This window comes from Diabrotica undecimpunctata, chromosome 7 (assembly GCF_040954645.1).
Source record: "Diabrotica undecimpunctata isolate CICGRU chromosome 7, icDiaUnde3, whole genome shotgun sequence".
In the NCBI taxonomy this organism is placed as follows: Eukaryota; Metazoa; Arthropoda; class Insecta; order Coleoptera; family Chrysomelidae; genus Diabrotica; species Diabrotica undecimpunctata.
Window position 1 is genome coordinate 108,549,735 of NC_092809.1, and position 22,607 is coordinate 108,572,341.

General features: G+C 33.0%; 1 protein-coding gene across 1 annotated transcript in view; it reads right to left on the minus strand.

The window, feature by feature from the left end:
* Nucleotides 1-22,607, minus strand: part of LOC140446594 (uncharacterized) — a 391,872-nt gene that overhangs the window by 335,185 nt on the left and 34,080 nt on the right. The gene's annotated exons all lie outside the window — the stretch shown is intronic.

Consider the following 22,607-nt stretch of genomic DNA (forward strand, 5'->3'; position numbering starts at 1 on the left):
TCCGTCCGTCGATTTTTGTTTTGCTTACGTATACCCGGTCCATTTCTTATAAAATAAACTCGATAAAAATACACTGACCATTATAAGGAGGTGCATTTGCATCGGTTTTTAATAATGTGAACATTTTTTTGTGGTTGAATTAAAAATAAAAGCGCATTTCTTTAAAAAGATTAAACAAAAAATATACTTTTATTGAAAATTCGTAATAAAATAAGAAATAATTCTTTATGTCCTACAGAAATAATTCAAATATTTGACCTTCTACGGCTGAACAGTATCCCAATCTGTCATAAAAACTTCTGCGGACAGATGTAAGAGTTTCTGCTGTAACAGAATTGGACACTTCTCTTATTCGGTTTTTTATTTCATCCAAATTTTAAGCTCTATCCTCAGGATGAGCGTAGATGATGCTTTTTAAATGTGCCCAAAAAAGAAGTCCATGGGTTTGTAAGATCTGAAGATCGTGCAGGTCACTTAATATCGCCTCTTCCACTGATATCTCGATTCGGGAAAGTATTGTTTAAGTACTCCCTAATTATTCGAGCGTTGTGAACTGAATAGCCGTCTTGATGAAAACAAACATTCTACAGATTTATATCAGGAAGATTGAGTATAGCGGGAAGAACATGATTCTGTAACAAATCGAGGTATATTCTACTATTCAAGTTACCCTCAATAAAAAATGTGGTATCTTGTGGAAGACGTTTTAACAAAACGGAAGATTCATCAGTAAATAAAATGATTTTAATAAAATTGGGTTCATCGTTACCCTTCGTTATTAGAGTTTCACAAAACTCCATTCTTCGAAAGTAGCAGTCTGGATAAAGCTGCTGTGTTTTAGATAGTTTTCGATACTTTCGTTGCAGTAACATTGCTAGCATCTAAGTCTCTAGCAACGCTTCTACTTGAACTTGTTAAATCTACCTCGATTGTTGCACAACTTTGTGTATCCCGGTATTTTCTTTCCTCAAATTTTTCTAGTGACACGTCTTGATTGTGACATTTTCTACAATTTTTAAGGCAATAACAACTCTCAAAATTAAAACAATACGAACTCAAGATTCGACAATATTATGAGTACGCAAGGAATTGGTCTCTCCTCACAAAACACAGAAAATAAATCTACACACTGCTGTGCAGAATTACCATCATAAAATCATTTTATTATTTGAACATTTTCTGCGGGCGTATAAACAGACATTTTGTTTACAAAAATAAATTAAAAATCTACGCTCTTATTGCTTTAAACAACCACTCTATAATAACAAATTATTAGCGACGGGGCAATGGAGGTTCGTGGAAAGTCGACGGTGCGCAGTGTTGCCATTTATAGTGTGTATATCTAATTTAAAACTTAACGTACTGTATATATATATATATATATATATATATATATATATATGTATTGTTACGATAAATATTATGGCGCACAAAACTGTAAATATATTATTTCTAATTCTTTTCTATTCAAGTATTTTCTAGATCATACACCAGCCTGCAGAAACCCCAGGTAATAACGATGGGTCAACTCCGCTGAAAAAACCTGTTTACATTTGATGGAATTCCGTTCTAATGGAGAAGGTCATCGATTCTTCTAGATAACGGATATTTAGTATATATTAGACATTTTATGTAGAGAGTTTTCAGTTTTTTGAATAACAGTTAGTTTTTGAACATCGCGTCGAGTTTTTAAAATGTAACGAACGTATTGTAATTAATGTAGATAAATTATATAATTATTAGTGTGAAATAAATTAGTTATATTGTACAAATAAAGACTTTAAATAAACTTGTAAGTGTAGAACCTTTAATAATAAATAAAAACAATAAATTAGATTAATAAAAATACAACAATATATATAAATATATATATATTTATATATATATACATACTGTTTTTAGTTTACCAAGCTTTCTCATATCTTTATTTGCATCATACACAAAATTACCACAAACTACAGAATAAAAATTATTTTGTATCTTAAACTAATTATTGAGGTTAGTTGTCATGGTGTTTAGAAAATGGAATACAATATAATATCACTGAAGAGTCTGAAGACGAGCAACTAAAAGGGGAATTGGCCCTTTTACTTCTCCCATCTGTTGATTCACCATCAATTTCAACTGATTTTTTGAAATTATTATTTCTTATCGCAAAAATTATTTTACTCGCTCTGATCCCTAATTTTTTTTTAACTTCTTTATTCAAGTGTGGCGTTTTTTGCTATTGTCACCTATTTTTATTTTATTCTATTTTTATTCTAATATTAATAATTAAATAAAAGCTTTTAACTCTCTAATTTATCATTGTTATTAACTTCAGTGTATGTTATTCTCTCTACGGTTGTTTAAAACTTTAGATTTAAGTTATTCCGAAAATAATTTTGCTTTAAAAAACTGTGTAATACGTGACTACTACGCAAAGGCCACCCTGCGTTGTATTCAGTTTTTGTAACCTGTCACACTCTTATGTCAACCACGATTAAAAGAAGTTCTAAAACAACAAACAAACAAATATAAACAACGGTCTTTAATGAAGAAGTCTTTCAATCAAAATTAGAAACAAAAAAACTAAAGCAAAGCAAAAACCTACATTATAAATAAAATTATAAAGCCTTAAAACTAATTAGATACACCTTGAAAATATGAGCGGGCGATATTTACATATTAGAGATAATAGGAGGAGTGTGCACATTTTCATTAAAATTAGTTTAATTTGATTATAAACGATTATTGACTAATGACTGCAAGCCGTCTGTCGCATAGTTGAAACATAAACTAATATCGCTCATATAATTATGTTTATTTACTAAACAGGTTAGTATGCTAATTTCAAACTTCAATGGAGGTACATCGTTAATACTAACACTGCTTTCAACAGTTAATTGGATTTAAAGGTAAATTTGTAAACAACTAGATCAAGATATGAGAATTGTTCAGGGGAAATTCGTTTATTTGGGATTTCTGTAAAGTTGTAGTCTTAAACACGGTTTGATAATAATGTATTTGACCAACATTCTTTTGCTCAAACTTCTTTCATTATTTAGACAGCAATAAATTGTTAATTATTCACGTTTCTTTATGAAATTGACACCAAAGGTTCCAGTTCACAACTAGGTAGCGAAGTTTGTAACAAATAAAGAAAAAAGTGCAATGATTAGGTATATTAAAAATAAAAACAACAGTCGTTACAAATGAAAGGAAAGAGGTGGAAGATACTAACATCTCTTCACAGAATATACAACATAGCTGAGGACTATTTAACGTTTTTGGACTATAACACTACGGCCACTTGTTATAGAAAATGACGTCATCGAAGCAGTTAACGAATTTGTATACCTGGGAACGCTCGTCAATACTGAAAATGACACTACCGCAGAGATAAACCGCAGAATTTGCACGGCTAATAGATGCTATTTTGGGCTTAATCTCCTTTTTAAATCTACAGTTATATCAAGAAATACAAAAGTAAAACTCTACAAAACAATAATACGCCCAGTCCTAACATATGGTTCAGAAACCTGGACTTTAACAAAAAGCAATGAAAACATGTTAGGATGTTTCGAAAGAAAAATACTAGGGCGCATCTATGGAGCGGTAAATGAAAATGGTGTCTGGAGAAGACGATACAACTTCGAACTCTATAGGATATACCAGGAACCAGATATCGTAAAACACATAAAGATAGGACGTCTGAGGTGGGTAGGCCATGTAATGAGGATGGAGCAAACCGACCCAGCTAGAAAAACGCTCCTTGATAGACCTATTGGTCAAAGAAGAAGAGGAAGACCCAGAACAAGATTCCTAGATAACATCGATGAAGACATGAGAAATATGGAAATACGTGCTTGGCGGAGGAAGGCGATGGATAGGGACGACTGGAGAAAAATTCTTGGGGAGGCTAGGACCCACACAGGGTTGTAAAGCCAAAATGATGATGATGATGTTTGGACTATAACAACAAGGCATTGGGTACAATCCCGTTCTTAGTTCCAACATGTAGAATTATAATTATTTTTCCTTTCGAACAAGGAGTACTCAAGCAACACTTGTTGTTATCATCCATCCATCTATATTGCACGACATCATGTGTGTCAAACCACGTTTCATCAAGATTCACAATGTCTCCCTTGTTGTCTCGGCATTCCTTTATTTTATGTAAATAATGTTACCTCTCTATCACAATCCTTGTAGATTCCATAATTACCATTCTCTTATTAAATTTTTTATAACTAAATCCGCAATTTATTAAAACAGGCCTCAATGTATCAACGGATTTGTATGGGCAATCGGAATATATGTTTTCAACTTCTCCAGAAGCATTTCCAACGTTGGAACTTTGTTGTCCTGATAAAATTCGTAGACAAAGCGACAAATAACGTCCGTAGTGGCCTTATTAATCTTTTTCAGGTTTTGTACAACTCTTTGACGTTTAACACAATCATCAACTACATCTAGAGCTGCAATAACTCGTAAACTGTCGAGCGGGCAAGTCTGGTAAGTTCACATATCCTTATCACAATATTAGTTTCCGAAAGTGTACTATTTTCACCCCGTAAACAGGAATATATATTTTGGATAATCCTTTGAGCTTGAATATTTTAATCCTAATTTACAAATTCTTAATTCATTGGTGTTGGATCTTAAAGAAGTAGTTTTACTTTTAATTATTGTTAAAAAAATTAATTGAAGGTGAAGATTATGAACAAACATTCCTATACAATACATCTAAGATTTATATTAAACTTGTTTTAAATAAGAATTTACATTTACCTACATCGTCCGTTGGATTTTTTATAGTATTCTCATTGGTATTGCATTCAAATGGTCGCCAAAAAGCCATCTTTAATAATATATATTTACAACTTATTCCTACTGCCTAAATACAAGCCTTTTGCACAAAAATATTAAAAATATACGTACACTTGCTGTCTATCACGACGACATTGATTATATTGCTTTTCTAAGAACCTATTTTTTGTCAGATACGGATAAGGTTTGACCGTAAACATTTCCGAAAAATTTGACCAATTACATTTCAGAGAGTTTTCAAGATACATTAGAAAGTAAGATGCCACGTATGCGTTCATTTGGACAATACCGGTAGTGATCAAGTACAAATGTTTATCTTTATTTCTATGCTCGCCGTAGAATTATTGACCGGACACCAAAAATTCAGTTGTTTCAATTGAAATCGTGTTTACCATACACTTGAAAATTATGACGTCATCACAGGTCCTGAGTGCACTTCGGAAATCAGAAATCACTTCTGAATTCAGTTACATCTTACTTTCTTCATTTTGTGGTAAAACTGTTTAGTTGAATGTTATAAAACTGAAGAACCTATTCAATGTTTTACTTGATATATCATACCAAATAAATCTTGCAATCAAGATTCGAAGATGCGAAGCACAGTGTATACAATTGGTACAGTATAAATCCCGCTGCACGTCATTATCTACGCCAGAGATCTAAGTTGACATTGTTGCCATATTACAAAAAAATTAATGAATTCATTTTAAATCAAATATATCACATACATATTGCAGAACTGGATTATATACCAAAACAAATTAATATTCAATGTAAATAAAGAAAAAAGTTAGAAATAGAAAACAAGAATTAATCATGATTTACTATGGAACCACTAACAGGAGAATTTTACTGTCATCATGGCATGTGATTGTCTTTTTTAAGACGAATCGCTAGCTATGATGTTACTGACGGATATTCTCAAGATAAAGTTGATTTTATGTAATCGAATGAACTATCTCACAATAAAGTCGTCCCAGGAACGCAACTCAGCTATATTGGCAATATCGTTTTAAAGTCGTCTACTTTAAAATGTACTAAAATGTCTAAATTGTCAATATAAATTATCAATATGAGTTAGATAAAATTAAATTATTAGAAGAATTTATCACCAAGTAACAAAAAAACAAAATTTGTTTAATTTATTAATGTTTGTATTTTGAAAACGATTTTCGAAGTGCAAATTGAAACATCAATACACCTATTTTAAACTTCAATTGTGGCTTATTCCCATTAAAATAGTAATTGCTTTAAGATGAAACAAGAAAATAGCTTCAGAACAATATTCAACGTATAAACCTTGTTTTAAGCCTTTGGTTACCTTAATCTTTTCTGAGACTTTATTCTCTATTTTTACTCAAGACTGTGTGTTGTTATATAGTTCATTATGTGCTTTTATAATGTTTTATTAATATTGCTCAATTCTAAGGCTTTCCAGGGTTATTTAAGAGAGACACCCTCGTATGCTTTTTTGAGGTCGACGTTTAGGAAATATACCACTTGGTTTCTAGCGGTTTTTGTTTCGATAAGTTGCATAGCGCAAAATAAATCATCCATCGTCGATCTTCCGGCTCTAAAACCCGCTTGTCTGTCTGTTTCTATATCTCTTTTGATTATATTTTTCAATATTGTTCTATATACCCGACTCAATGAGCTTTTAACCGCTATCTTCAAGTAATTTTTACAGTTTTCTGTGCTACCCTTTTTATGTATTGTTGAAATGTCAGATTCTTTTTACTCTGCTGGCGTTTCATCTATATTTATACAGTTTTGGAATAATTGTGGAATAATTGAGTCAGTAGCCAGTAATACTTTTTATTCCAATGCTTTTGCGAGTAAGTAAGTATTTATCACATTTTCTCAATTTCTAGTCTAAATTATACTTTGGTAGTATAGTTTATTTTCGAATTTACAATTAAAACCTCAAACATTTTATCTCTAAACAATATCCGGAATATGAACTTAAGAATTATATTAGTCCAAATTATATGAAAGGTAACTGTTAATAATTATAACAAACTATAAAAGATGTAGGTTTATGTAGGTTTTCACTGCAATTGTTATCTTATAATTAATGTTTGTACATTTACATCATAAATTTGAACTAAATTGGTTAAACTAACGTACACTGTACCATTTCCATCCAATAGAAATTAAGCGTGGGAAGGCCACGCAAAATTTTATAATTAAAACGTGATTCTATATATATATATATATATATATATATATATATATATATATATATATATATTGTTATGATTTAAATTTATTAAAATCTGCAACTGAGAGTACAAGCAAAAGGTGGGCAGACCACAATCGTAAGAAGAAAAAGAATCAGTAGAGAATTCTTGGAAATAAAAGATTAGTTTGTCATATAATCAATAAAGACTTTCAACCAAGATCATAATTAATTTGGTTTTTTTTAATATTTTATTCAGTGACTATTTCACAATAAATATAATCTTTTAATTCATATATAAAAAAATTAAAAGAAATAATATTTCTTGAAAGAAAATTCTTTGCCTTGATTTAATTTAAAAAAAGAAAACACAGAGAAGAGATCTTTTATTTGAATACAAGTCCAAACAATGATTGATAAATTTTTATATGAATTTTAATGAATTTGTAATTATAATTATGCGGATTAGCGCTTATGATTTTGATTAATTGTAAAATTGACTTTAATATTCTTTTATGTCATACTAGTTTACTATTGTGTTTTTATTGCTTAGTTACCAACTACTTAACAGTGTACTTTATCCCTGCGCGGGTATAAAGTGTACTTTATGGCTCGCACGGGCGTAAAGATACAAACAAACAGATAACTTATTAGAAACATCTTTATTTACCAACATTTTAAAACATTATTTAGAATTCACATAAAACTTCACATACATCCAGTGCTGTAATTTTTCATATTCCTTGTCGTATGCATATCTCGACTTATGTGGTAGTAACTTTTGCGTTGCTTTTTCCGCTTTTTTTTTTCGAGCCAGAGGCGCTCGGGTTTGTAACATCGTCGCCTCTGGGCATAAACATCTATTTAATACCCTTGGTACATAAATATAACTATTTTGATTCTGTTTTTAATAAATTATTTAATAGTTTAGTATCACAAAATTATTTGGTTTAATTTATTTTCCCCTTGTCCATCCTTTCCTCAAAAGCAACTGCTTAAAGAATACTTTAAAGCCATTGATTATAATTAACGATAAAAGGAACCCTGAGATCAAATTTTAATTAAAATAAGTTTATTTGTTTTTGCAAAATTAAGCCTAAGGCATATTAAATTAATTAAACATTTGCCAAGGGGTCCAACACGGGTCCAAGGAACAGGTCCAAATTTGCAAATCATAAAAAGATATATATATACATATATACATATATATATATATATATATATATATATATATATATATATATATATATATATATATATATGTATATATTGTAAAGACTACGACCGTCAATTTATATTTCAAAGGTATTCAACTAGTGAATTCAGAGGTTTAATCGGTCATTCAGGTTGACAAATAAAAAAAAACTTCATTAGTTTAATAATTAAAGACGTTTCGCCTTATAATTCTAAGGCTTCATCAGTTCTAACTCAATATGTTGTTCGTTATTCTCGATGTTGTATATGTACTGTATAATTTACTCAATATTTAAAACTAACTTAACAAAACAAAAAAAAAAACAAAAACACATAAACTCTGCAGTTATTACTGCAGTTCATATTCTACGAAGAAGATTTAGATATTTAAAAAGGACGTTTGGCTTCATTTAGGGATGTTGCCCTAACATCCAATGTTGTTAAATAAAGCCAAACATCCAAAGAAAACAAACAAAGCACTCAGTGTTTTGTTTGTCTTCATTGGATAAACATCCCTAAATGAAGCCAAACGTCTGTTTTAAATATCTAAATCTTCTTCTTCGAATATGAACAGTATTAACTGCAAACTTTGTGTGTTTTTTGTTTTTTTTTTTGGTTTTTTTTGTTTTGTTAAGTTATTAGCTAAGCATTCTCTGGAACATAGCCATTCTTTTATTTTTAAAATGTACAGATTTTGGAATAAGAACAAAACTACAACAAAAGATGCAAATTGGAAATAATTCACATAAAAACAGATCAAAACTCAAAAGATATTTCCAATATGTATCATAATTTAATAAAGTGAGTTGTTGCACTATTGGCAGATATTTAAGATAGGACCATGAACCACTAGTATTCTGAGTAACTGCCATATGTATTTTAGAATGGACCATTTTGCATTCCATGTACCAGATGTTGAAAACCATGAAATAGTGTAGACATATAATAAGGAGGTGGCGTTCAAAAAAGGATTTGTCACAACTAGAAAAATGTTCAGAAAATCAAAAAAACCATCCATTGTTTTTAATTTCCATGTTTGTGGTTATGACAAGTTTTTTTTCTAATGATAGATTGGTAGTTCTGGACATTAAAAATAAATATAAAAGTAAAATATTATGTGCTTGTTTTATAAAAAATAGGTTTATTCAATGAACTAAACGCGTTTTGATCGACCGGTATGGGCCAAACTTCTTTTGAATGAACTCTATGAGGACTAATCCTCTTTTGATTGATCATGTAGATAGGTATAGGTCAAAAAATGAACTTACAAAACAATAAATTTGATATAAACAGCAATACCTTTATGACTTATGAGTATAAAATCAAAAGTTAAATGTATAAAATTCAAAACTCAAACGTGCATCCCAACATCTTCAAGATACCAATATAGAGCTTGTTAACATCTTTCTTCTTGGCTGGAGGTATGCTGTGACTGAGTAGCAACTCATCTATCTCTAATAAGGCGCATTTTTTAGCAGGCCAACCTTTCTTTTGAAGAGATTTCCATGCCTCCGTCTCACATTCAAACAGAAAGTTCATTAGGCCTCTGAACAAGAGTTTAGTTTGTCGATTAACAACTTCTCTTTTTATAAAGAGTTACCGTCCAGACGCCTAAAGCAGCCTTTTTCTGTTGATTAAAGACTTTTGGTGTCAAACAGTTTTCAATCTTCTCCCAGTAGTTTAACTGTTCCATTTGATTTGTATACATCTATGTAGGTTTCTTTGTGGATGATAGTTGGCTGTTTACGCAACAATTTTTCCACTTGTCCAAACACTCGGTCGGCAGAAAGAAAGCTGTGTCCTCTCACCGGAAATGTAATCGTGATGTCTGCTACTTTGGACTTAGTTTTGATCAAAAAGAGCATAAGTGTATGCAAAACTAAATTGTTTTTGTTTTGAGCACTACACTCATCACAAAAAGGCTTTGAAGGTGTTGCAAAAGAGCTGAAGAGACCTCAGTAGAACCCTTTCCAGCTTCATCTTCTGTCCATATATAATATGTCGGGTTCTTTCCGTCGATTCCAACAACACAGAAACAGTATAATCCAATTTGCCTAAATTGAATCTGCTGTAAGTCGAAGCACATAGTGAGTGAACCAGACTATTCTTTTTTCATAGCCTTATAAAATGTTGCAGCACGAATCGCGTGAACTCGCTTGTTGGTCATGTACTCAGTCTTCTTAGCTGGATCCTTTGTGGTTTTGATGAAATGTTTCATTTTGTAGCAGTAACTACACACATCAGAAGATAAGGAGCGAAATCTAATATTAAAGGTTTGAAAAATTCTTCGAAACATCGTTTTTGATACTTTGTTCGAGATTTCATCTTAAGCTCGTAAATTATTATACATTTTTCATACTTTTGTGATGTTCACGTCCTGATCCAAGTAGATGCGCTTTAATTTATTTCTAGAATAATGTGTTTCTTTACCTCTTAACTTTTTTATGAAATCTCTTACACACGCTTTTTTGCCCGCTGTCTTCGGTGATTTGTGAACGCCCCCCTATTCTTATTTAGATGTTTCCCCATACGAATACATTTTATAATGTTGCTTAATCTGGTAGGTTTGATTATAAGCACTGACATAAAAAACTTCTTACATACCTTAATAATTTTTGTGTTTTGCTTAATCAAAGTGTACTCAACAGAACAAGAGTAAGGCCGTGCCTCGTTTCTTGTATTTCGTGGCCTTCTTCTTTTGATGTTTTGAAGGGACACATGACTTGAAATGAAGTTATCCTGAGCACTTTTATTAGGCACAGATAGCAAGTTTTTCCTCACATGCGAACAATCACTGGGAGGAAAGCTTTTATACAAAACCTTTTAGAGGAATGTGAGCACGGCTTGAAGGTATTGTAACCTTTAGGTTGGGTTAGTATTTTCTTCTTTGCCAATTCTCTCTTTCGTGGATTTATAGTCCTCTTCCTAAAGCCATCATTTCCATCTGCCACACTTACAAAAGAGTCATCAATAACTTCACTCATCCTAATTAATATTAAATTAAACACTCTGTCGATAAAAAATAGCTTTGAGACACGGTAACAATGAAGCTGAACAAAACATTGTGAAAATTCCTAACCTCAAACAACAAAGCATCATGGGTAGAGCGAATGCTATCCTGTGATTGGCTGGTTGTGACTAAACCTTTTCTGATTATCTACTTATGGTGAACAAAACTTGTTTTGTTCCGCTACCTATATTTCATATGTGCAAAACCATACGACAAAATTCGTTTTGATCAAACTTTTATTTACTAACATGTGGGGTTCAAAATAAGTTTTCAAATGACACCAAAATATCAACATGTGATTTATTGTGACAAATCCATTTTTGAAAGCCACCTCCTCAAATATAATTGTGTATTATATAATGTTAAATAATTAAAGTGCTTATTGAAAATGGCAAATAGCCGAAATGTTTAAGCCATAATTAAGTGTTTTATTTATAATATACAAACCCAGGAATTAAAAATATTTCTATATATATATATATATATATATATATATATATATATATATATATATATATATATATATATATTATATATATATTATGTATATATTTATATTTAATATATATACATATATATGTAATATATATATATATATATATATAATATATATATATACATATATATGTATATATATATATATATATATATATATATATATATATACATATATATATATATACATATATATGTATATATATATATATATATATATATATATATATATATATATATATATATATATATAGTCAGTTTCAAGCCTTACCCCAGATTCTAAAGTTTATTTGCAGTCCCCATCGAAAGTTACGAGTATTACATAGAGTTCCAATTAAAGTTATTGGGCCCGAAGTTCTAATGAAAGTTCCAAATTAAACGGCAATAACAATACCGCCGACAATTTAAGGTAGAATTACAATTTTGGTGAACAATTTAGTTCATTGCGGTTCGCCACTCGCGCGTATTTCAGGAAGCTACCGAAAAGTTTTTATTTAATGTAATTGGTTTTAGCAACGATTGATTGTACGATATTCAATACTACCTACATACAGACCGTCTCAAAAGTATCGAAAATTTTATGTATGCTATTTTTAGTATATATTTTTTGGACATAAAACAAAACTAATTCATATAGTACATTGTGCTGATCATATCTGTCATAAGACTAACACTATCTATCAAATATTGTTTTCCACTAAAGAAATGGGCGGAGGAGAGAAACACCTCAGGATGGTCTTACATCTCTTTATATCAACGATGTAATATACTCAGGATGGAACGAAAGAATAAATTTACATGTAGCTGAGAAACGACGGAATTGACGTTACATTATTATAGCTACAATGTCCGACGTGAATTTGACAGGTGAATATAGTAGTAACGTGAATATAGTTATCCCCAATATTTTAATGTTGAACAGGTAACGTTATGTGTTAAGTCAATAATTTTATTTAGTGAATTCTTTTTGGTAAATCAATAAATTCGTATAAATTTTTAATATTTTGAGTTGAACATAAAAAACATTTGGCTGGCTGTACTGCATATAATACAGCGAAAACACAGCACACAATAAAAGATAAAATTACGTTTCATTTGTAAGTATTCCGAATATTATGAAAAACCGACAACTTCCGTTTTATTCCTATTTGGAATAAGCTTCCAGTCACTGAAGTATTTATTGGGAACTATTAAATCTTCTGTTGATTGTGCCTTTTATTATGTAATGACAAACGGCTATGATCTGACAAATATTAAATGAAACTATAAATCACAAATCACGCGTCATAAGTGGTCAAACGTAACTGAAATCACGTGTCTATCATGCATTCTCGGAAATTTTGAATTTAATCATTGGCGGCGCGTAAGAAAATATGTTTCCTTGCCGGTCACTGTACACTGTAAGAATAGAATATTATATTTCTGCTTATAATAATAAAAATAATGTTAATAGAAAGAGTACTAGCAATCGCAGATGCTTGTTTGCTTTGTAGGGTAGGTGGGCCTAAGACGGGATATGTAGGTAAAAAGGGGAAATGCTATTTTGGACAACACGGCAACGTCGCTAGTTTAGTTTTCCTACGGCTAAGTGTGACGCATACCAGTTATTGTTGATGTGTGTTGTCGTCGGTGTAATTTTGCAAGTAAAACGTAAGTAATATTTTTTTTTATGATTTATGTAAAGGGTCGAGCTGATATTTATGATAACCTAACGAGTTCCTAGCATGTGCAAAACGCATGGTATTCAGTCGCAGCTGTGTTTACGCGAACTCGATAAGGTTAGGTTAGATTTCATGCATGAACTTCTGCTGCCAGTGTCACACAGTCCTTCCGCGCTAAATTTAAAAATGTGGCTGTAGAGTGTAGGTAAAACGGGATTCCCATGTAAAGGTATCTCCATGTAACGGGATATCCCGTTTTACCTACATATCTCTTTTATATATGATTTCATTTATTTCCAGATGCCTTCCAATTATAAAAGGAAATCTAACTGCAATTCGTGGTCCGAAGAGTCGATGGCTAGAGCCCTGGAGTCTGTAAGGATACAAATCAAGTAGCAAAAGGAACCGCAAAGAAACTTGGCAGCAGGAAGTTAACATTCCCGGTGGAATTGGAACAAAAGTTAGTAGAATATGCAAAAAACATGGAAATGATGTTATATGGATTAACAACAAGAAGAATTCGTAGTCTTGCATTCCAATTGGCTGAAATTAATAATATCGAACATCATTTCAACAAGACCACCAAACCAGCTGGATGGCACTGGTTACATTCGTTTTTGCAGCGACATAAGCTCTCTTTGCGGTTGAGAGAAGCTACTACTGCAGCTAGGGCTCGAGGCGTCAACAAACAAACAATAACAATTTTTTTTGATATTTTGGAGCCCCTTCAAGATAAGATGAAGTTTACTCCAAATCGAATTTTCAATGTGGAGCAGAGCGTGGTGAGTTATTGACTGCAGTGATCTGCATGAGCGCTAGTGGAATATTCATCCCACCGATGATCATTTTTCCCAGGATAAATATGCGGCAGCACTTTATGCATGGCGTTCCACCAGGAATTTTGGGGGTAACACATAAATCTGGCTGGATGCAGATTGATCTATTCACTAAATGGTTTGATCACTTCCTCATCCACACTCAAGCCTCTAAAGACAATTCAGCATTACTTGTACTCGATGGACACAAAACCCACACTCAAAATATTGCCGCTATAGAAAAAGCAAGGGAGAATGGTGTGACAATTTTATGTTTACCTCTACACTGCAGTCACCGTATGCAGCCGCTCGATGTTTCGTTTATGGCACCGCTAAGTACCTTTTATACTGCACAAGTGAAAGTTTCGCTGAGGCAAAATCCAGGCAAGTGTGTAACTCTACCTCAAATTGGTTCATTATTTGGCCATGCTTATCTACTAGCTTCAGCACCGTTGAACGCCATAAATGGGTTCAAGAAGACCGGAATTTATCCAGTAGACCGTACTGTCTTTACAGATGACATGTTTGCAGCTTCTCTGCATACAGAGAGACCATTAACTGAGCCTAATGGAGACGATAGCGCAGTATTATCGGAAGAGCCCCCAGAACACACAGATTCTATTGAAATTCCTAGGGAAGTAACGCCAGTGGAACAAATCGGACAAATCGGGCAGCCATTGGGTTCAATCGAATCCGAGGAAAACGATTTTCCAGTTGAAGACGATATTAGACCATCCACTAGCAAAATTCACCACTATATTTCTCCTCAAAAAATTGCCCCCTACCCAAAGGTGGTAGATAAGGTAGCTTCGAGAAAAACAAGGAAGGTGAAGATAGGTAAAGCGGCTATTCTTACAAGTACCTACCCCTTACAAAGAAGAATTAGAGAAGTCTTTCAAAGAGCAAAAAGGGAAAAATAAAAGAGTGAGCGTTAAAAGAAATAATGCTAATACAAAAATTAAATCTCTTCAAAGCAGTAGCCGGAATAAACAGTCTTCAGAAATAAACATTAAGAGTAAAAACAAGTCAATGGAGTTATATAATATTGAAGTTACAAGAGGGAAAAGGAAGAAGTATATGAAGAAGGAAAGTAGCAGTAGTTAATCCGAAACTGAAGAAGTCAACGTCGCATGTTTATATTGCAGCAACAATTTCTTAGAAGACAGGCCCGGCGAGGGTTGGAAAAGCTGCTCTGGTTGCCATAAATGGGCGCATGACGCTTGCGCCGGTGCCGAGGATGACGAGGACACATTTGTATGTGATGTGTGCAAATAATGTCTAATAATCTTTTGTTTCAGTTCTTTTTATAAAAATTAACTTTAAGAATATATCATTTGTGCAAAATTCTTATCCCGTTTTACCTCTATGTTATTTCCCGTTTTACCAACACTTATAGGTAAAAAGGGAAACTGTGCATCTGGTTGAATATAAATTTTTTCTGACTACGTTTTTCAGAATTATTCATAAATTTGATAACAATGTTTTACATAATTGACTAATAAGAGACAAGCACCATAATTGAGTCTTATTTGACTTTATACTTGTGCTTCAGAAAATTTCAAAAGAAAAGTATCCCGTCTTAGGCCCACCTCCCCTACGTACATAATCATCAAAGTTTATTTCTGATAAAAATTTAATTCTCTTGAGTGTCAAATAACAGAAAGTCTATTTAATAACGGAATTAATCAATGTTCTGACATTATGTCGAAATGTGATAAAACAGCAAAATAAAGATACAATAGGTGAACCAACAGCTGAATACATGCAAATACTTTCATTTTATAAGCGCCAATAAAAAACTAAAAATTTCGTCAAAGGAAGAACTGGAATACAAAGTAAACGTTTAACTTTGACGTTTAACGCATGATCTGGAACAGAAATGAAAATACAGCCCAACAAAATGAAAAAATTTGGTGTTGAGAAATAACGAATTTTAAATACACTCTAATTTCAAGATTGACTTCTTTTTCACAGTAGTTTTTTTTTCTAATTGATGGTATAATTTTAACTTCGCTCAAAGAGATATGCACAAAGGCATCTGGAAATCACCAGATGGACTTACAGTAAATATCATAGATCATTCTATTGTAGACTTAAGACACCAATCCAATATAATACACGTTCGTACCACAAGAGGAGCAAATGCGGATTCTCATCACTACTGGATCAAAAGTATGGTAAGGGCCAGAATTTTAAACGTTTAAAAACGGAAATAGGTTCTAAGCGTGACCGATACAATGTAGAAGGACTAAACAATACAAACAAAAATAGAGAATATAAACAAAATATAAACATCAAATTAGAAAACAGAATAAAACATCAAAACATAAATGAAGGGTGGGAAGGGTGCAGAAACACCATAAAAGAAACAGCTGAAGAATTACTAGTCATGAAAGATAAATAATGAAGAAAAAGAACGAATGACTGCCTTGAGGAAGAATATCAGATTATAATAGAGAGAAAAAACAGAGCATATTTAATGATGCAACATGGGTACAGAACCCGACAAACCAATAAAAACTAAGCTAACTAAACTAAAAACAGCAAGAAAAACTAAAAAGATGGAATTCCTGAATGGGACCGAAAATGTTTTAGATTATAGTGATATATTAGATGTTCGTTTGTTGTTCGGACTTAATCCAAACTGGCAACAGTGCTCCCACGCCTTGTCCCTCGCTGCATTATCGCGCGGTCCAAAATTTAACTCTGCGAAAGATTGCATGGAGAGAATTTCTTTCTCTTTAAGGTGGGTACACATATGCGAGCCGAACTGTTTGCGAACTGCTCGTGAGCTGTTCGCGAAGAGTTCGTTGAAAATATGTTTATGTTCAGGCTATCCAATACCCTAAGTATCTTCTGTATTCTAAACATTTAGGTATTTTGTTTACATTATCTGTTATTAATTTCTCTCTTTACTTTTAAATAAGCCGCGCTCGTTCAGCAATTTTGTTTAACCGAATGATCTCATCGCACACTTAGCAGAAACAATTTTTTAGTCTCGAACACCGTCCAAATTTAACTGCGAACATTCTTTGTGTTCGTCCCAAAAACCGACAGGCTGTGGTTCCTGACGAGCAACGAACGAACAGCTCGCAAGCGGTTCGTCCCGTCGTACAAATTAACGAATATAGCTTTCACAAACGGTTCGCGAACAGTTCTGCTCGCATATGTGTACCCGCCTTTACGTTTAACTGCCGACCCGAGAAGACAGACCGCTCTTAAGTCTCAACTGCCGCACAGTGAATCATACGATCACGTTTTAACAATAATTGTAAGTGATAATATTTCTTATATAAAGCAGAGAGCAAATAAATGGTAACTGTATTATCTATCAAAAAATTTAAGGGTATACGATTTATAATTGAAATACATTTCTACTGAGTAAAGGCCGATTTTCACGCTACGTGTTGTACGTTTTGTTGGATAGGACAAATCCTATACAATAAAACGTGGCATGTAAACAGCAAAACGTACGTCTTGTCGAATCGAAATGAAATCCAAGGTCAGATCGTAGAAATGATGGGAGAAGCATAGTTTTGCGAGAACTGATAAGATAAAACGTTACGTGAAAATATATGTTCAGACAAGTCGTCCGATCTTGACTTATTTGACGTCTAGTTCCACTGCAGTTCGTTTCATTTTTCCCAAAAAAAGCCTAATAATGTCAGATTTGCGGCATTGCACCCACGATTTTCTCGGGGAATTTATTGAATTGTATAAAATTTTTAAGTAATTATGTTTTAAAACCAAGTAGATTGCATTACAGGTTTCAGGAATTATTTGGCTTAACGCTGGTTTGGATATTATGATTGTGAACTCCAAGTCCTTGACGCTGCGTCCTGTTGTAAGATATCTGAGAGTTGCTGTAAGTTTTTCATGGGGTGTAATGGCTTTTCTCATGAGGTGTCTTATTTCAATATGTATGGTGTTACCAACTCTAGCAATTGACAATAGGCTGAGGTATACATTCGCAAATAATTGCGCCAGTCATCTGGTTCGCCTCTTTTAGTAACGAGACGTGGGAATACTGGCTTCTTTTTAAAAGCCCACTCTCTTGACCATCTTGTCTTTTCTCTCTTCATCCCCTTTTTCCTCAGTCGTAGTAACTTTATAGTTAAAAAAGTAAAATAAAGCAGCCGTGTTTCCTCCATAATAAAAAAAACACTAAACAAACTTCACACAACTCAAGACTCTGAATTAGAAATGAGGTAGAAAACGGAAGGAAAAACGTAGTGTGTATACACTGGACAAAACGTACATTTTGTCGTACGTTTTATATGACCCACAAAACGTACAATAAGACGTAGTGTAAAAACGGGCCTTAAGAAGTACTTTATTTAAATACAAACAACAAAAAGAACCACCGCTTAATAGAAATATACCAAAAAGTCAAAGAAATAATCCGAAGTAATTATACCTAATTACTTGTACCCGGCCGAAATATTTATTCGGCTACACTTGGACGATGTTAGAGAAACCCTGCCCGCTTTATTAATAGTACTCCAGTTAACGTTTTTTATAAAAATATTGCTTTTAATTAGGTGGTCTTAATATGCCATACGCTAAATAAAATATAAATTATCCGCTACTGATACGCTTCTTGGTGAAACTCATAATGACAGCTAAATTATACAATAACTTACGATATCACGCATATGACTCATTTCATTTCTTTGCTGGAGTATATTACTAAGTTATTAGCATATGAGTATTTCTTTGCCATCATTGGAGATTAAATTTTTCAATTGGAGATTAGTGTAACTAAAATGGAATAAGTTTCATCGGTGAAGACCATCGTCCTGTTTTCGACTCGATAGCTTTTAATTCTACGTAAATAATGTAGTCGCAATTTTTGTATATGTTTTTCCATTAAAGTGCGGCTATTGGTTCTGCTTTACTATAAAAACCTAAATTACGCATTTATTTCCGTAACGTTTCAATACTTCCCAAATAAACACATTGTTGAGTAATTTTTTATGTACGCGATTTACTGTTGCTGCTATTTTCTCTATTATGTAAAAATTAGGCTAGCACTTCACGTGCGATTTATAGTCGCGGCGACAAAAAAATCGCTGTCGCAGAAAATCCAGAGGGTGCTTTCACTGCGATTTTTAAGTCGCTAAATTTACATCAGTTTTGCAATGTATGACATTGAAACCACTGGTGCGATTGCTCTTTTGCTTCGGGAGAGAAGTAAACGGCGAAAGCATCGTTATTGGATGCATCCTTTAATAAATAAAAGATTTATTAAAGGATAGCTTTACGTGTTATTTTAAGATTTATGTGAGCATCCTGAAAAATTTTTCAATACTACTGCATGTCAAAAAGTAGCTTTGATGAATTATTGGGAATAATTGGTCCATCAATAACATATAGTGACACAAAGTGCCAACATGGCAGGGCTTGGGGAAAACGCCGTTTTTATGCAGGACAACGTGCAATCGCACGTTGCCAGGATCAGTATATAATGCTTGGACGAAGTTGGAATTACGAGGGTAGCCTGGTCAGCTAGGTCTCCGGACCTGAATCCCATCCAACATCTCTGGGACGATTTGAAAAAACGTATTCAAACCTATACACCTCCTCCTAATAACGCACAGGAGCTTAAGGATCTGTTAGTAAGAGAGTGGAATAACATCCAAAAAATTGTAATCCGGAGAAAAATCGAGAGTATGCCCCGTCGTCTGCAAGAGGTTATTAAAGCAAGGGGAGGCAATACACGATATTGGTCATTGAAATTTCACTGATTTTTTACTACGTTCTGTATTTTCCATATTTTTTCGTATGTCTGTTGTATCAACAATTTATTTTGTTTTCTGTTTTTTTCAATAAAAACAATAAAAAACCATTTTTTTTTTCTTTCAAAACAAACATTGATGACAAATAAAAAATACATTAGCCAAAAAAAAGGTTATTACTGCACCAGAGGCAAAAATATTTAAGAAACTTGAAATTTTCAAGATGACCCGGATTTTATGATCGCGAGTGTATATGTGATTCCATGGCTAAAATACCGTTTTCTTTTTCGACGGCTCTATATTTTTAAAGCTTAATTTGGTATATACAAGATTTCAGCTCTTCCTTTTACAATTAGTGAAACTATCCGAATCCCTACTAGTTTGTATGCAAGAAATGTTACTACCAGAGAACGTGATTTATACCCGAAACATCGTCGACAGGTTTATTAGTGAAACCCTTTGCATTAAGTTTATATTGATTACATGTAACATTACAATCCAGAGAAAACAAATTATTACTGTACTGCAAATATATACTTTACTTTCAGAAATTAATTTTATATTGTATTTACACTGACTGGCAAAACCGTTTTCATTTTTTACGTATCCTTAATTTTTATTTTTTATTAACAGCTCTTTTAACATAATGGTAAGTTAGGTTATTTAATTGGCCTTGGTTTGAGAGTTGCCTGTTCTATAATTCTAAAAGATCTAGGTGAAAAGGAAATAAGTGATTAACTAATCTACCTCTTGACGTGATTTTTTTAGTAGATTCATTGCCAATCACATTCTAGTAAAATCTAATTGTAGACCAAAACATTTTGGTGATATTTTTGGTCTATTTTTATATTTGATTTACTTATTATATCTTGTTTTAATAAATTTGGCGTTATAGAAGCAAAAAAATTGACGGTGGACACGATCTCGTGGTAGTAAACACCCTTAGGTTCTCTTCTAACCCGTCCATTGTGCATTTTCGGCCTTTACAACAACAATAAATTCACGAGAAATTCATGAATTTATTCATCAATTTTCATTGTCATTATTTAGTAGTACCAATGGTTTTATTATTGGATGTTATTTATAGTTGTTGACTTACTTGACACACGACTTAAAGATGCAAGTTCAGTAATCAAAAACAAAATAAACAATACTATCCCTAACTCGCGCCAAAATCAGATTTCAACTCTGAGCCAAATTCTAGAGAAAACACTGGAATACGGTGTAGACACGCACCACATATTTATAGACTACAAGGCAGCCTACGACTCTGTAAATAGAAGAGAATTGTTTAGAGCGATGATAGACCTAGGAGTACCAAATTAGTTGGTAAGTCTAACCAAACTAACCCTTGAAAAAGTTGAATGCAAAGTACGAATCCAGGGGGAACTCTCTGAACCTTTTAAAACAAATAACGGGCTACGTCAGGGAGACCCACTCTCCTGTATACTATTCAATCTAGCTCTGGAAAAAGTAATACGTACGTCACAAATCACAACTACCGGTTCAATATATAACAAATCTGTGCAAATCCTAGCATATGCTAATGATATCAATATTGTTGGGAGAACGGAAAACGCAGCACGAGAGGCGTACGTAGCACTAAAGGAAGCGGCTACAAAAATGGGTTTAATAATAAACACCAATAAAACAAAATACATGAAAATAGGTACGCAACCACAAATACTACGACCACTTGTTATAGAAAACGACGTCATCGAAGCAGTTAACGAATTTGTATACCTGGGAACGCTCGTCAATACTGAAAATGACACTACCGCAGAGATAAACCGGAGAATTTGCACGGCTAATAGATGCTATTTTGGGCTTAATCTCCTTTTTAAATCTACAGTTATATCAAGAAATACAAAAGTAAAACTCTACAAAACAATAATACGCCCAGTCCTAACATATGGTTCAGAAACCTGGACTTTAACAAAAAGCAATGAAAACATGTTAGGATGTTTCGAAAGAAAAATACTAAGGCGAATCTATGGAGCGGTAAATGAAAATGGTGTCTGGAGAAGACGATACAACTTCGAACTCTATAGAATATACCAGGAACCAGATATCGTAAAACACATTAAGATAGGACGTCTGAGGTGGGTAGGCCATGTAATGCGGATGGAGCAAATCGACCCAGCTAGAAAAACGCTCCTTGATAGACCTATTGGTCAAAGAAGAAGAGGAAGACCCAGAACAAGATTCCTAGATAAAATAGATAAAGATATGAGAAATGTGGAAATACGTGCTTGGCGGAAAAAGACGATGGATAGGGACGACTAGAAAAAAATTCTTGGGGAGGCTAGGACCCACACAGGTTTGTAAAGCCAAAATGATGAATTTGCGCCAAATCTACATAGGTTGGTGACACTGAATTCACGTCCAATAAATGAGAAAAATAGGACATGTTCTATTTCGTCAATTTCTTTACGAATTTATTTATGAATTTCTTCTTCTTAGAGTGCCATATCCCTACGGAACGTCGGCGACTACCATGCTTATAATATTATTATACTGATCTCGGTCTTGCGCTACGTGTAGCAATTGGTCCTCTGTCAAACCTGTCCACTGCCGCAAATTCCTCAACGAAGAGAGTTTCTTCCGTCCTATCCATTTCTTTCCTTCGATTTTACCGTTGAGAATTAGCCGAAGGAACTCATATTTTGGTCCTCTGATTATATGTCCAAGATATTCTAGTTT